Source organism: Silene latifolia, chromosome 3, assembly GCF_048544455.1.
Source record: "Silene latifolia isolate original U9 population chromosome 3, ASM4854445v1, whole genome shotgun sequence".
Taxonomy (NCBI): Eukaryota; Viridiplantae; Streptophyta; class Magnoliopsida; order Caryophyllales; family Caryophyllaceae; genus Silene; species Silene latifolia.
In genome coordinates, this window is record NC_133528.1 from 134,276,866 (window position 1) to 134,290,796 (window position 13,931).

At 38.7% G+C, this 13,931-nt stretch overlaps 1 non-coding gene and 1 pseudogene across 1 annotated transcript; one reads left to right on the forward strand and one right to left on the reverse strand.

The window, feature by feature from the left end:
* Positions 1 to 6,275: 6,275 nt before the first annotated feature.
* LOC141650865 (small nucleolar RNA R71) lies at positions 6,276 to 6,382 on the forward strand. The gene has a single exon (XR_012546876.1). It is a non-coding gene; the product is annotated as a small nucleolar RNA R71 (small nucleolar RNA).
* Positions 6,383 to 9,949: 3,567 nt separating this feature from the next.
* On the reverse strand, positions 9,950 to 10,768 carry LOC141646312 (putative glutathione S-transferase; annotated as a pseudogene).
* Between the last annotated feature and the right edge of the window lie 3,163 nt (positions 10,769 to 13,931).

A 13,931-nucleotide genomic window follows, 5' to 3' on the forward strand; every position in this document is an offset into this window, starting at 1 on the left:
TGACCAATCTTTTCACGACTTTGCCACGGTCTTCTCAAGAATAGACTTGATTTCCCGGTTTGAGACCTCGGCTTGCCCATTTGCTTGGGGTGATAAGCAAGACTTCTTCTATGTTGAACCCCGTGTTTCTTGAGCAAAGCCTCAAAGGTCTTTTCATGAAAGTGCATACCTCTATCACTTATGAGCACCCTGTTGGAGTAAGTGTCCCCGACAATAATGCGATCACAATTGTCGATCATATTGATCACATATTCAAATCTCATAACAAGAATACGAAAGGGATGATACATTACATATATAGTCAACTGGTCCACACATATCGGTAATGATTGGCTGGCTAGAGTTTGACATTATTGTCGTGCGACGGTGGTGATCAGTTGATCCCTTGAGGTCACACCTAAATGACGATTCCCTTAATTGAAAAGGTTAATAAAATGTATGTCGATACAGATTAATTAATTCCTTAAAATTGTACAAATTTTTATCATAAGAGAGAAAATGACATCTTATTATAATGTGATTAAATAAGATTTTAGTTAGTAATTTAAGAAGTTATATTACTAAAATTAATCGGTGTTTGCGAAACACGCGAGATGAGAATGATAAGTTAGTTATAACTACAAGATGTTGTGAATTATACTAACTAGTATTTAAATGGCCATTTTATGTGAAAGTAATTTTGAATTACTAGTCAATTTGTTAAATGTGATTTATTTAATTTGTAAATGATATTTAATTTGTTAAATATGCATTTTAAGTTAAAACATGACATAAGACATGTCACATGACATACAATTGTACAATTGACAAAAATAAAATGGACTCCATATTACACATGATAACCGAAATTGGGTGAGCATTTTTAGTAGTTTTGTCTTATTCATTTGTCTTGTTCATTTGTCTATGACAATTGATAGTGACTTTACTATGCAAAAGACTTACACTAATTAGTCTTGTGAAGACAAAAAGGAAAAATAAAAAGGGTCCTAAAAGCCCTCTAACCCACCGGTTTTTTTAGGGACACATTAGAGAGTTTTTCTCAATTATTCATTTCTCTTATGTTTTATGAAAAACACTACATTCTCTCTCTTGTTCTTCATAAAAGTCATTTTTATTAATCTAATTTATACATATCAATCACTAATAATACTAGTAGTAGTATATGAGTATTAGTAATCGATTTTAAGGTAAACCACATTACAAATATCTAGTACATGTTAGTTTGTGGGATTTTGGGATAGTCTTGAGTGCTACTTATTGGAGGGCTTCTATTTTTGAAGTCATGGATGATCATCCTAATGTAATTTCTAGCTCAAGAACCTTCATTTGTGCTCATTTGACCGAAATATTCATATGGTATGAAACGATTTTTCCTTAATCTTATTCTAGTTTTGCATGCATAAGATCTTTAAGTTTTTATGACTAAAACTTTAAACCAAAAATATGTGATATTTAAAATATGATTTCTAACACACCCTTGGTACTCCAAATCTTGGGAAAATAGTAATCTTCAAGAACTTGCCAACCGACTTGGCATCACATGTCTTGGTAGGAATAGCCTCTACCCGCTTACTCACATAGTCTACCGCCACAAGTATGTACTCATATCCATAGGAGGAAGGGTAGGGGCCTTGGTAATCAATACCCCATACATCAAACAACTCTACCTCTAGGATGTAGTTCATTGGCATCTCATGCCTCCTCGAAATATTGCCGCTTCGTTGGCATTTATCACACCCCTTGACGTAAGTTGCCACATCATGAAATAGGGTAGGCCAATAGAAACCGCATTGGAGCACCCTTGCGGCGGTCTTCCTCGAACTCACATGCCCTCCACTTGGCATATCATGACAATGAGAAATTATCGGCTTCACCTCTTCACTTGGAATGCACCTCCTAATTATCCCGTCCGCACAAGATTTGTATAGGCAAGGTTCATCCCAAAAATATTGCCTTAGATCATGAAATAATTTCTTCCTCTTATGTGAGTCATAGTCATGTGGGATGACCCCGGATACCAAGTAGTTGACATAATCCGCGTACCAAGGGACATCCATTAGAGCAAGAGCGAACAATTGATCATCCGGCAAGGAGTCATCAATTGGTAATCCATCCTTAAAATATTCATGGAATAGCCGAGAGAGATGGCCGGCTACAACGTTCTCCACACCCTTCTTGTCTCTAATTTCAATATCAAACTCTTGGAGTAAAAGTATCCACCGGATCAAGCGTGGTTTCGATTCCTTCTTGATTAGCAAGTGCCTCAACGCCATATGATCGGTGTGCACAATTACCTGAGAGCCCACCAAATAGGAACGGAACTTGTTCATGGCATATATGACCGCCAAAAGCTCCTTTTCGGTGGTGGTGTAATGTGATTGAGCTCCATCCAAGGTTTTGCTTGCATAATATATCGCATGAAGTTTGCCATTCTTTCTTTGTCCAAGCACCGCTCCCACCGCTACATCACTAGCATCGCACATCAACTCAAAAGGTTCTCCCCACGTGGGAGGTTGCATAATTGGAGCGGTGATGAGAGCTTCTTTCAACCTATTAAAAGCATTAAAATATTCATTAGTAAACTCAAAGGGCACATCCTTGCCAAGTAACAATGTTAAAGGTCGGGCAACCAAAGAAAAATCCTTGATAAATCTCCGGTAAAAACCGGCATGCCCAAGAAAACTTCTAACTCCTTTGACATTCGTGGGAGGGGGTAAAGTTTTAATCACTTCAATCTTGGCTTGATCAACTTCCAAGCCTTTACTTGACACAACATGACCCAAAACAACCCCGGATGTCACCGTGAAGTGACATTTCTCCCAATTTAAGACTAGACCGGTTTCTTGACACTTTTTCAAGACCTTACTCAAATTAGCTAGACATCCATCAAATGAGGTGCCGACGACGGAGAAATCGTCCATAAACACCTCCATTATATCCTCAACATATTCGGAAAATATAGCAAGCATACATCTTTGAAATGTGGCCGGCGCATTGCATAGCCCAAAGGGCATGCGCCTATAAGCAAAGGTGCCAAACGGGCACGTGAAGGTGGTCTTTTCTTGGTCATTAGGGTGAATCGGGACTTGGAAAAACCCCGAAAACCCATCAAGGTAGCAAAAGTGAGAGTGTTGGGCAAGTCTTTCCAACATTTGGTCAAGGAAAGGGAGGGGGAAATGGTCTTTCCTAGTCGCCTTATTGAGGCGTCTATAGTCTATGCTAGACCTGGCAAAACGGGTCACTCGGGTCGGGTATGGTTCGAGTCAGTTTGGGTCGGGTCATTTCGGGTCTGTCACACATTTCGGGTCGGGTCGGGTCAATTTCGGGTTTCGGGTCAATTTCGGGTGACCTGTTGTCGGGTCATTTTCGGGTATGGGTCATTTTGGGTCGGGTTGCTTTTGAGTTAATGGCTAAGCACTTAAGTTAGTAATATTTTGATTAAGAAATACTATTTTGCAAATTTAACTATTTATTAGGGACTGTTGTAACCAATGAAACTTTATTTTGATATATATAATATTAGTATGACTTAGTACAAGTCGTTTCGGGTCATTTTGGGTCACTTCAAGTCATTTGGGATCGGGTCAATTATGAGTCGGGTCTTTTCGGGTTGGGTCACCTCGGGTCGGGTCAACATTGGGTGATACAATGTTCGGGTCGGGTCAATTCGGGTTTCGGGTCGTATTCTGGTCAAGCAAGTTCGGGTCATTTTCGGGTCTCGGGCCAGCCTTTTCGGGTCGGGTCATTCGGGTCTGACCCATTTTGCCAGGTCTAGTCTATACACATTCTCCACCCGGTTGTGATTCTTGTTGGAATTAGCTCATTCTTGTCATTGGTGACTACCGTGACCCCGCCCTTCTTTAGCACAACATGCACTGGGCTCACCCATGCACTATCGGAGATAGGGTAAATTATACTTGCATCATAGAGCTTCAACACCTCCTTCCTAACCACTTCTTTCATTGTTGGGTTAAGGCGGCGTTGAGGCTCAATGGAAGATGCACCCTCATCCTCCAAATGAATGCGGTGAGTGCAAAAAGAAGGGCTAATCCCCTTGATATCATCAATTGAGTACCCAATGACATCCTTATATTTTCTCACAACATCAAGTAACTTTTGAAGTTCGGTGTCATTGAGTGCACTATTGACAATAATAGGGTAAGTGTCATTACGGCCAAGGAAAGCATGTTTAAGAGTAAAGGGAAGAGGTTTCAACTCCACTTGAGGAGGCGTGGATCTCTCCTCCTTTTTACCATCTCCTCTCAAGCTCTCAAATTCTTTGTCCGGGTCTTCTTTAATTGTTGCTTCCATAGGTAAAGCATACTCCCGGTGCTCCTTGCAATCTTTTACCTTGCCCTCAAGGAATCCTTGCAAACCCTTGTCTTCATCAAATTTCTTCATATCAACCCATTCCTCTACCATGTCAATCATGTAACAAGACTTTTCTTCCGAAGGCTCCTTCATAGCCTTGTTCAAGGGGAATTCTACCTTTTCTTCACCCACTTGTAGAGAAAGCTTTCTATTCTTAACATCAATCATGGCACCCCCCGTAGCAAGGCAAGGGCGCCCCAATATGATGGTAATATTTGAGTCCTCGGGGATGTCCATTACATAGAAGTCACATGGGAATGCAAGTTTGCCTACTTTGAGTGGGACATCCTCCACAAGACCGATTGACTACCTTACCGACCTATCCGCAAGTTGGAGAGAAACCCTCGTTGGTGAAAGCTCATAACCTTTAAATTTCTTGAAAATTTTGAGGGGCATAAGACTAATGCTTGCCCCCAAATCACACAAGGCTCTCTCAATATTCACGGTCCCAATTTTGCAAGGTATGGAAAAACTCCCCGGGTCTTCAAGATTTTGAGGAGCCTCATTCATAAGAATTGCACTACACTCCTTGGATAAGTTCACCGTTGTTGTCGGGCTCAAGGAGTTTTTGTTTGAGATTAGCTCCTTCAAGAACTTTCCATAGCTTGGTATTTCCTTGACGGCATCAATGAAAGGCATGGTAATGTTGATACCCTTCATCATGTCCATGAACTTTCCATATTTGTGTTCAAGTTTAGCCCTTGCCAACCTTTGTGGGAAAGGAATTGGCGGGACATAAGTCCTCACAACTTGTTGCTTTGGCTCTTCAACAACTTTTGTTGGTTCATCAATCACCTTTGGAGTCTCCACAATAATTTCCACAAGTTCATCTTCAACCCCTTTTTCTTCAACTACCTTAGGAGGTTCAACCACAAATTGAGGTTCAACCACATCACCCGGTCTACTACTCTTCCTCTTCTTGACAAATGCTTGGTCCTCCAAATCTCTACCACTCCTCAAGTGAATAGCATTTATGGTTTTCGGATTTTCCTCGGTTTTACCCAGGAATTTTCCTTGAGAGGCTTGTAGTTGGCTCATTTGGGAAGTCAATTGGGAGATTTGATTGTCCGTCATCCGTTGAGAAGCTTGCATTTGGGTTCTAAGTTGGTTGATGGATGAGGTTGCCTCTTCTTGTTTTTGAGTGGTATGGTTGATGAATTGTGTTTGAGAACTCATTAATTGCTCTATCATGAGCTCCACATTTGACTTTGGTTGGGTGGATTGTTGAAAAGGTTGGGAATTTTGTTGGAAAGGCGGGTTGGTCGGTGAATTGAACGGTTGGAATTGTTGTCTTGGTTGGAAGGATCTCCCTTGGAAACCCGGTGGACCTTGGTTGAAGGTTGTGTTTTTTTTTTTTAGCTTGAAAATGTGGTTGTTGCGATTTTTGTTGGAAGGTGGGGTTTTGGACATTTTGTGAACCATAGAAAAAGTTTGGGTGGGCTCTCATTCCGGGATGATATTGGTTGTTGTTAAATGCTTGCTTAGCCGGACTAGACTTACATATCATGTTCACTTGCTCCATGCAATTGCCCTCTCCTACCATCAAAGGACACTCGTTGGGCGGGTGTCCTTGGTCTCCACAAATCTCACAACTATAAACTTGATTCCTCATAGAAGAATTACTAGATGTGTTGCTTGAACTCATCAAGGCAACTTGTTGCTTAAGCTCTTCTATCATCTCTTTAACTTCAACATTGTTGGCCGATTCAACCGTTGACTTTTATTTCCTCTTGTGCCTATCCTTGTTCCAATGAAAGGTACGAGAAGCCATCTCTTCAATAAGCTCTTTGGCCGTCTTGTGATCTATTTTATCCAATGCTCCCTTTCCCGAGCCGGAATCAAGGTTCATCTTCATTTCGTTGTTCAACCCTTCATAAAAGTTGTTGATTAGCTCATCATCCCCAATCCCGTGGTGAGGACATAGCTTTTGGAGGCCCTTGTACCTCTCCCATGCTTCGTAAAGGGTCTCATCTTCTTGTTGGGTGAAGCCTTGAAGCTCACTCTTGATTCTTGCGGTTCGTTGTGGTGGGAAATACTTGTTTAGGAATGCCTTAGAGACATCATCCCAAGTCCGAAGAGAGTCGGGTTCACAACTTTTAAGCCATTTCTTGGCGCTTCCCCTCAAGGAGTAAGGGAAAAGCCTAAGGTGTACGGCATCCTCCGACACTCCGTTGGCCTTGAACATGTCACAACTATCCAAGAACTCGTTGAGATGCTCGTTGGGGTTTTCGGTGGCTCCCTCACCGAATTGATTCCCTTGGACAAGTTGTAGCAAGGTGGCTTTCACATCAAAATTGTTGGCTTGAATAGGTGGCTTGACTATACTCGGATTCACCACCTTTTTTGGAGCCAAGTTATCTCGCATAGAAACCGCGGCCATTGTCACTTCTTCTCCCGGAGTTGTAAAGGGATTCTCAAAAGTTTCAAAGGTCCTTGGTTCTTCTTTAAAGTCTTCAACTACTAAATTTTCTTCGGAAGTTGGTGTTTTTATAAGCCCCCTTTTACGTAGTGAATTTAGTCTTCTTGCGGTAGCTTCATCTCGTGGTCAATCGGATCAATTGGTTGACCTCTTCGAGTTCTCCTACTCATGCAAAAAGTCCTACACACTCAAGCGAAGGATTAGTAACACAAAATATTTAGTCTAAACTAGAACGAAAACAATTAATATCTAGCTGAACTCCCCGACAACGGCGCCAAAAACTTGATGGTTATCAAATTATACCTCGCAAGTGCACGATCTATCATTGTGCAAAATAGAGGGTCGATCCCACAAGGAGTTGCAAAGAGTATTAATTGTTCTAATCCTACCGTTTAGCTAAGCCGACAATAAGGGATGAATTTGTTATACTAAATCTACCTAAGACAAAATGAAATTCAAACTAAACAAGAAATAGCTAAATGAGAAGTTGTAAATCAAATAAATTAAAGGCTTAAGACTCGGTTCTTCCCAAAACAATTCATAACTTCACACAATTAAATCTCTAGGCTAATCATAAGGGTAGCTAGGTGAGGAGGAGATGGCTCTAATTCGCCTAAGACCCCCCTCTCGGGTTCGAAGGTAGGAATCCCTAACTCAACACTTGCCAACCCAAAAAACGTGCACTTTTCCAAGGAGGTCAAGAAATCGGTCAAGGTCATTAAGTACTCATCATAATCCGGGTCATCCCACTCCTCCTCTCGGAGGTCGATTTCAAACGCTAGTATAGAGGTACCCTCCCTTGGTTCTCCCTTTCGGTCCCAACCTAGGTTAGCAATAGGGTCGAATTCCGGGTACCCAACTTACAACCTAACCAACTCTCGTTGGCGGACAAGGGTCACAAATCGACAATACCCATAATCAATCCCATAAACCAAATCATTCCTCTAAACTACACTCACCAATCTCCCCAAATAATTAGCCTTCATGAGATTCAATTAGTGAAATTACTCATGTTGGGTCAAACCGAGTCCTAGTGGAAGACTACTCACTAGTCATGTTTCTAAAGGCAAGACAAGCAATAAAGATGGAGTCTTTAAGCATAAACATAATGGGAAAATAAATTCTACTTCTAAACATGCAAATATCCAACAATAATTATGAGGAAAGATAAATTAATCTAATAATGAGGATTATTAAACTAAAAGACACAACCTTTAACACAAACTACTCAAAGATACAATCTTTAGCATAAGGGAATCAAAGACTCAATCTTTGGGTGTAAATAACAATGATGAACAAAGGAAAGATGAACAAAAGAGGAAATAACAACAATCAAACAACAAGTATGGAAATTTAACATAAACAGTCAAACAAAACTCAAAAGGAAAACAAATGTAAACTAATGAAATTAGGAAGAGAAATAATACCAACTCAATAGCAACAAAGGAATTTGGATTGAACAATAAGGAAGGAGGAACCTTCAATCTTCTTACAACCCAATTTCTACTACTAAATAAATGAAGAACTTGTTCTAATTAAGGAAAGATTAGCAATGTAATTAACAAGATTCAAACTTGGAAGAGGAAATTAATTTAGGTCTAGGGTTATGTGTACAAATGGTTAAGGGAGGGGGTATTTATAGTCTTTCATAAGATTAAGAAGAAAAGAGGAGAAAAGCCCAAAATCCGTCAGATGTTGCGTTCTGCCGGTGGAGCGGCTACCGCTGCGCCTACCGGCAGCAAGGCCAAATAAACTTGAAGTTTGGAAAATTAGCTGGCAAGTGTGTTCTGCCGGTGGACCAGAACACAATCTTCAAAGTCTTCAAATACTTCATAATGTTGTGTTCTACCGGTGGACCGGCTACCGGTGCTCCTACCGGTAGCGAGGCCAAACTTCTTTTTCTCCTCTAATTCCAATTCAATCTAGCTGCTGTGTTCTACCGGTGGACCGGCTGCCGGCAGAACACAGCCTTCAGCATTTTTCCTCCATTTTCTTGGCATTGTGGGAGTGTGTTCTGCCGGTGGTCAAACCGGTTGCCGGCCTGCCGGCAGAACACTCTTCTCAGCATTCTTCACTTCTTTTTCTTCTCAAGCTAACACGGGTTAGCTCCTTCACTCGGGTTTCATTCCGTCTCCCCTTTTTCAAGGCTAATTCCCTGCAAAAGAGCACGGGGAGTCACAATATCGAGGTACATGGAATGAGGGTCAAAACATGAGCGAGAGTGAGCTAAAAACGTGCTAACGAGGTCGAAATGCATGGATAACGGGAAGTAAAAAGGCGTAAACTAATCGCATATCATATGTGTCAAATTTGGATGGTTAAAGAAGTAGTTTTTCTATGTATTTATACTCTCTAATATCTATATGGGGTTTTGTAACCTATGCCGATAAAAAATCCAAAAAAAAAGTACTCCCTCCGGCTTTCTATTTTCTTCCCACTTTCCTTAGTAGGAAGTATTTTTTTTTGCTTCCCACTTCTCATCATTTCCTTATTTGGGAAGTCTTTTTACCATTTTGTCCCAATAACTTTCATATAATTACAATGTTTGCCACTGATTAATTTCTTTAAATAATTTTGTTTAATAAATTTTTCAAGATTAAATGACTTAATCCTAATTAACTTACTTAAACACTCCCTCTTGTAAATAAAAGTAAAAGTAATTGATATTGCAATTTTTCATACAAATATCATTTATTTCTTTACTTTTTGAGTTTCTTAGAGCATCTTCAATGGTTAAGCAAAATGACTTGCTTGCAAATAAAAAAGTTTTCATGCTACTTACTTAACCACTAGTGTAGATCCCGGGCAAATGCACGGTAAATATAGGCTATTCAATTTTTAGTGTATTAGTTATAGATTTTAGATTTATATCTCGCGAATTTTTATAAAAAATAACTAATATTAAAATTAATTAAAAGAATTGAATAATTCCATGAATTGTGTTTTTTATGAAAATATTTTAACTACAATAAATTTTTTAAAAATAGTAACGGAAATTGCCTTTGATCGAAACGTACTGACAATATGATGGAGTACGTTCAAGAAATGGAACCGTCGCGATCTCATTTTGAATTATGTTTCTTATAAAAAGGAAAATTACAATACATAAGTGCTTTATTTATTTTTATTTATCGTAAAAAAGAACATCACATAATATGATATGATAATACTATTGTATATGAACTTGAATTAATAGAAACATTTGGTCAAGCTTTAACCCCGAAACGAGCTTGTAACATTAGGAGCAATTTGGCCTTATCGGGCAAGTTCTCCTTGATGAACGCATCGTCTAACAATTGATCAGCCCATTCATAAATCCCTGGGTACTTCTCCAGTTCTCCCTTGTAAGAACATAGTTACCCACAACATCTTCAATAATTGGTATCCAATATGCAATAAATAATCCTATGATGTCCAAAAAACTAAGTTTCTCTCCACCAAATAAATCTCTTTTTGTGATCTCGCTCTCAACAACCTTAAGGACCTCTTCCATTTCTTCTTTCGCTTTTTCGCTATCTTCACCTCGCCTCAACAGTGCTGCTCTTACTGAAGCCACCATCTGCATGCTCCAAATTACAATATCAAATCCGACTTCTAAAACTAAAAATGTACGGAGTATATCTATAGTAAGTGATAAATATAATTAAATTAAATTAAATTACCTTGTCATCGATAAATTTGGCCCAAAACCGAACTTGAGCACGCTCATAAGGGTCTGTAGGCAGGAGCGGGAGTCCATTCTCCTTCCAAGTCTCGTCAATGTATTCCATAATTAGTGACGATTCCACGACGGGTTTACCGTTATGGACAAGGACCGGGATTTTCTTATGGACAGGGTTATACATAAGTAGCTGCTCGCTTTTGTTATCAAGATCTTCCTCAATAAATTCATAATCAAGTCCCTTCATTTTAAGGGCTATTTCAACCCTCCTGCTAAATGGACTACCCCATACACCATACACTTTGATTTCTTGCATTATTATTATTGTTTGTATGCTATATACAGTGAATGAATTGAAATAGTATTTATAGGTTGCAAAAAATAAGGACCATCGCACCAAATTGGCAAATTATGACGTAAGTGATGATAGCATTAGGCTTTGATCTATTGATCTTTGATTGTCATGTTTAATATTCCAGATTGTAGAATGTGGATGACATTCAAGTCCAAATTGCCATTTGTTGGATAATAATTGACATATACTCCCTCCGTATCGGTCATTTTTCTAGGACCTAGACCCGTAATATAGAGGTAGTAGTCGAGTCACTCGGGGTTGGATTTTGGACGGGTTAAGTCGAATTGGGGCATATCGAGTTCGGGTCAAACGTATTAATCTGAACCCTAAATCACTTTCACTATTATCAATATTAAGCTTAATCAAGCCGGGCATGGTTTGAGTTCAGTCATTGATAATCGAGTTGGGTCAGTTCTGGCGGGTCAGACTTGTCAGCTCTACCCGTAAACATAGGCCGCCTTCCAAAATTGAAATGACTGTTACTTGTGTACCAAGACTCAACGTATCCACTTTTCTCTTAGGCTGCCATCCAAATTTGAAATGACCGTTACTTGTGTATCAAGACTCAACGTACCCGTAAAAGATTTTGATTAATTTTCACGGATAAATCCAAACATATTGGGGTGATTATCAATGAGAACCATGTAATATGTACCCACTTTTCTCTTAGGCCGGATTAGTCCACATAAATTGTTATGAATGATATTAAAAGGTGCAAGCGAAATAGAATAGAACTAGAATTATAAAAAGAAAGGCGTCTATCTTAACTAACGTGAGAGTAACATAAATGAAGTTGTTTGGACCGATTAAAAATTATTTGAGTATGGTTTTGAATACGATCTAAAATATTAATGCCCGGATGACCGAGCCTATTGTGTATCAGAAGACAACATAATTAGGTAGATTGCGGAGGAAGAAAAGTTGGCTTTGGATGACACACGGTATAGGTGATCGGTAATAGCGCTCCTCATAATCAGGGTGGTATACATAGAGTACAAATATGACGCCTGGCTATAGTAAGACCATCCCCAAGCAAAAGGTCGACTTAATCGGGTCAATCGGAATTTTTACTCTTAATCACTTCTTATTACTTTGACCCATTTTCACCCTCACAAGCAGAAGGTCACGACCTGGGTCAATAATCCAATCATTTTTCACTTTTCATCATTTCCAATCATTTTCTACCCCATCAAAATATCTCTCTTACCTTTTCACTTCTAATTCAATATATACAACTTCATTTTAGTTTTATAATTTTATAAATGTTTTTATTACAAAATAATAATTATATAATAAATATTTTAATTTTAATCCGGATATTAGATAAAAATTAAATTAATATAACGATCGTATTTTAAATCGAAAGACGTAATCGAATTAAAAAAATAAAAATAAATAAAAAAATAGAAGAAAGAACCCTAAGTTGTAACGTGGTTGAGCTCAAAGACTAGAAAATCAAACTTGGTCTTCTTCCCCAACATAAATAATCTATCATTTTCCAAATTAATCCCCAAATTTTTTCCGAATCAAAATCTGAAATCCTAATTTCTCTCCCTTCATTATTTCAATCGATTTCGATCCTTTTTTCATCAATCGTTCATTCCATTCTCAGCCAAATAAATCTAATAAAGATCTTTTGTTTCAACCAAAAAACAAAAATACACCTTCATTTCTCTCGATTTGGGATTATTTTCGCGAGATTGATGAAGGTTGATCATTTTCGGCAGATTTTTGGGTATTTTTCGGTTGATTTTCGCCAGATTTTGGATTGTCACCGTTCATCATCCCAATAAATCTTCATCTTCCCCAAATTAATTTATTTGCCCTTCGATCTTCTCCATCATGAACCATCATTTATTTTGTACACAATTAAAAAATATAGCCCTTTTTAAAATACTTGTATTTTTTTCTGGTATTAATTTAGTTTATAATCATAATTTAATTTTGTTATTAATTCATTCTTTCCTTTTCTCATTTTGACGGAAATGTCAGGAAGCAAGGGATGTTTGGCAGAGGTTAAAGCAAACATTTTTTTGTAATTGTCCTTTTTTTGTATGTCCAACCAACCAGATGATGACACCCATTGGGTCACAAACCAGGTCAATTTGAACAAACAAGGGTCACAAACTGACCTTCACTCACCATTTCAAGCCTTGGGTCACCTTAATCTTTTGCTTAAATGTTGATTAAGGTGACCTTCCCCCAATTGACCCCCCCAATTGACCTTGCTTGGGGGTGGTCTAAGAACATATAGAAATAACTTGGTGGTATACATAGAGTACAAAATCAAATTCGCAGTACACAAACTTTTACCAAATCAAAATCACTTGTAAGACTAACAGGGCCGGTCTTGAACATTGTGAGACCCTTGGCAAAATATTAAAATGGGGCCCCGACTATAAAAATACAAGTACTAATACAATTTAATTAGAGCTGTTCAAATGTGGGCTTGGGCCGGATATGGGCCGGGCTATGAAGGAAAAAGTTGCCTTTAAGACCTTAGTGGGCGGGCCGGACCTTAATTATGGGCCAATTATTCTTGCCCTTGCCCGCCCGTTAGTCAAAAGTCGGGCGGCCCATGGGCTAATGGGCCGTAACACGAAACTTCAATTTAGATGTTTTATTAATTAAAATATATAAGGCTGCCCAATATATAAATATTTTCGTTATATTTTAACCGTTATAGTTTAACTATTATTTTAGCATTCTACATCCATATAAAATTGATACAATTTTCTTTGAAAATGTCTTTTTTTAAGAGTAAAAGTAAATGATTTAAATAATAAACGGGCCTAACGGGCCGGTCCACGGGATTTTCTTGTTGTCCATACCCGCCCATTTAACTTGGTGGGCTGGGCTTGCCCCGCCCTCTTAATTTTTCGGGTAAAAAATACTTGTCCAAGCCCACGTAATAAGCGGGTGGACGGGCGGGCCTAATGGGCGGGATGACCCATGAACAGCTATAAATTCAATAAACGAAATAACAGAGCACAAATTTTTTTGAAGGACACTAAAAAAAATTCCCAATTTTTGAACTTTAAAAAATTTAGAGAGAAAAATGATTTTAAATTTGAAGAATTTCAGGGAAGTACCTTATAATTCAACCATTTATCGTAAAAAAGATC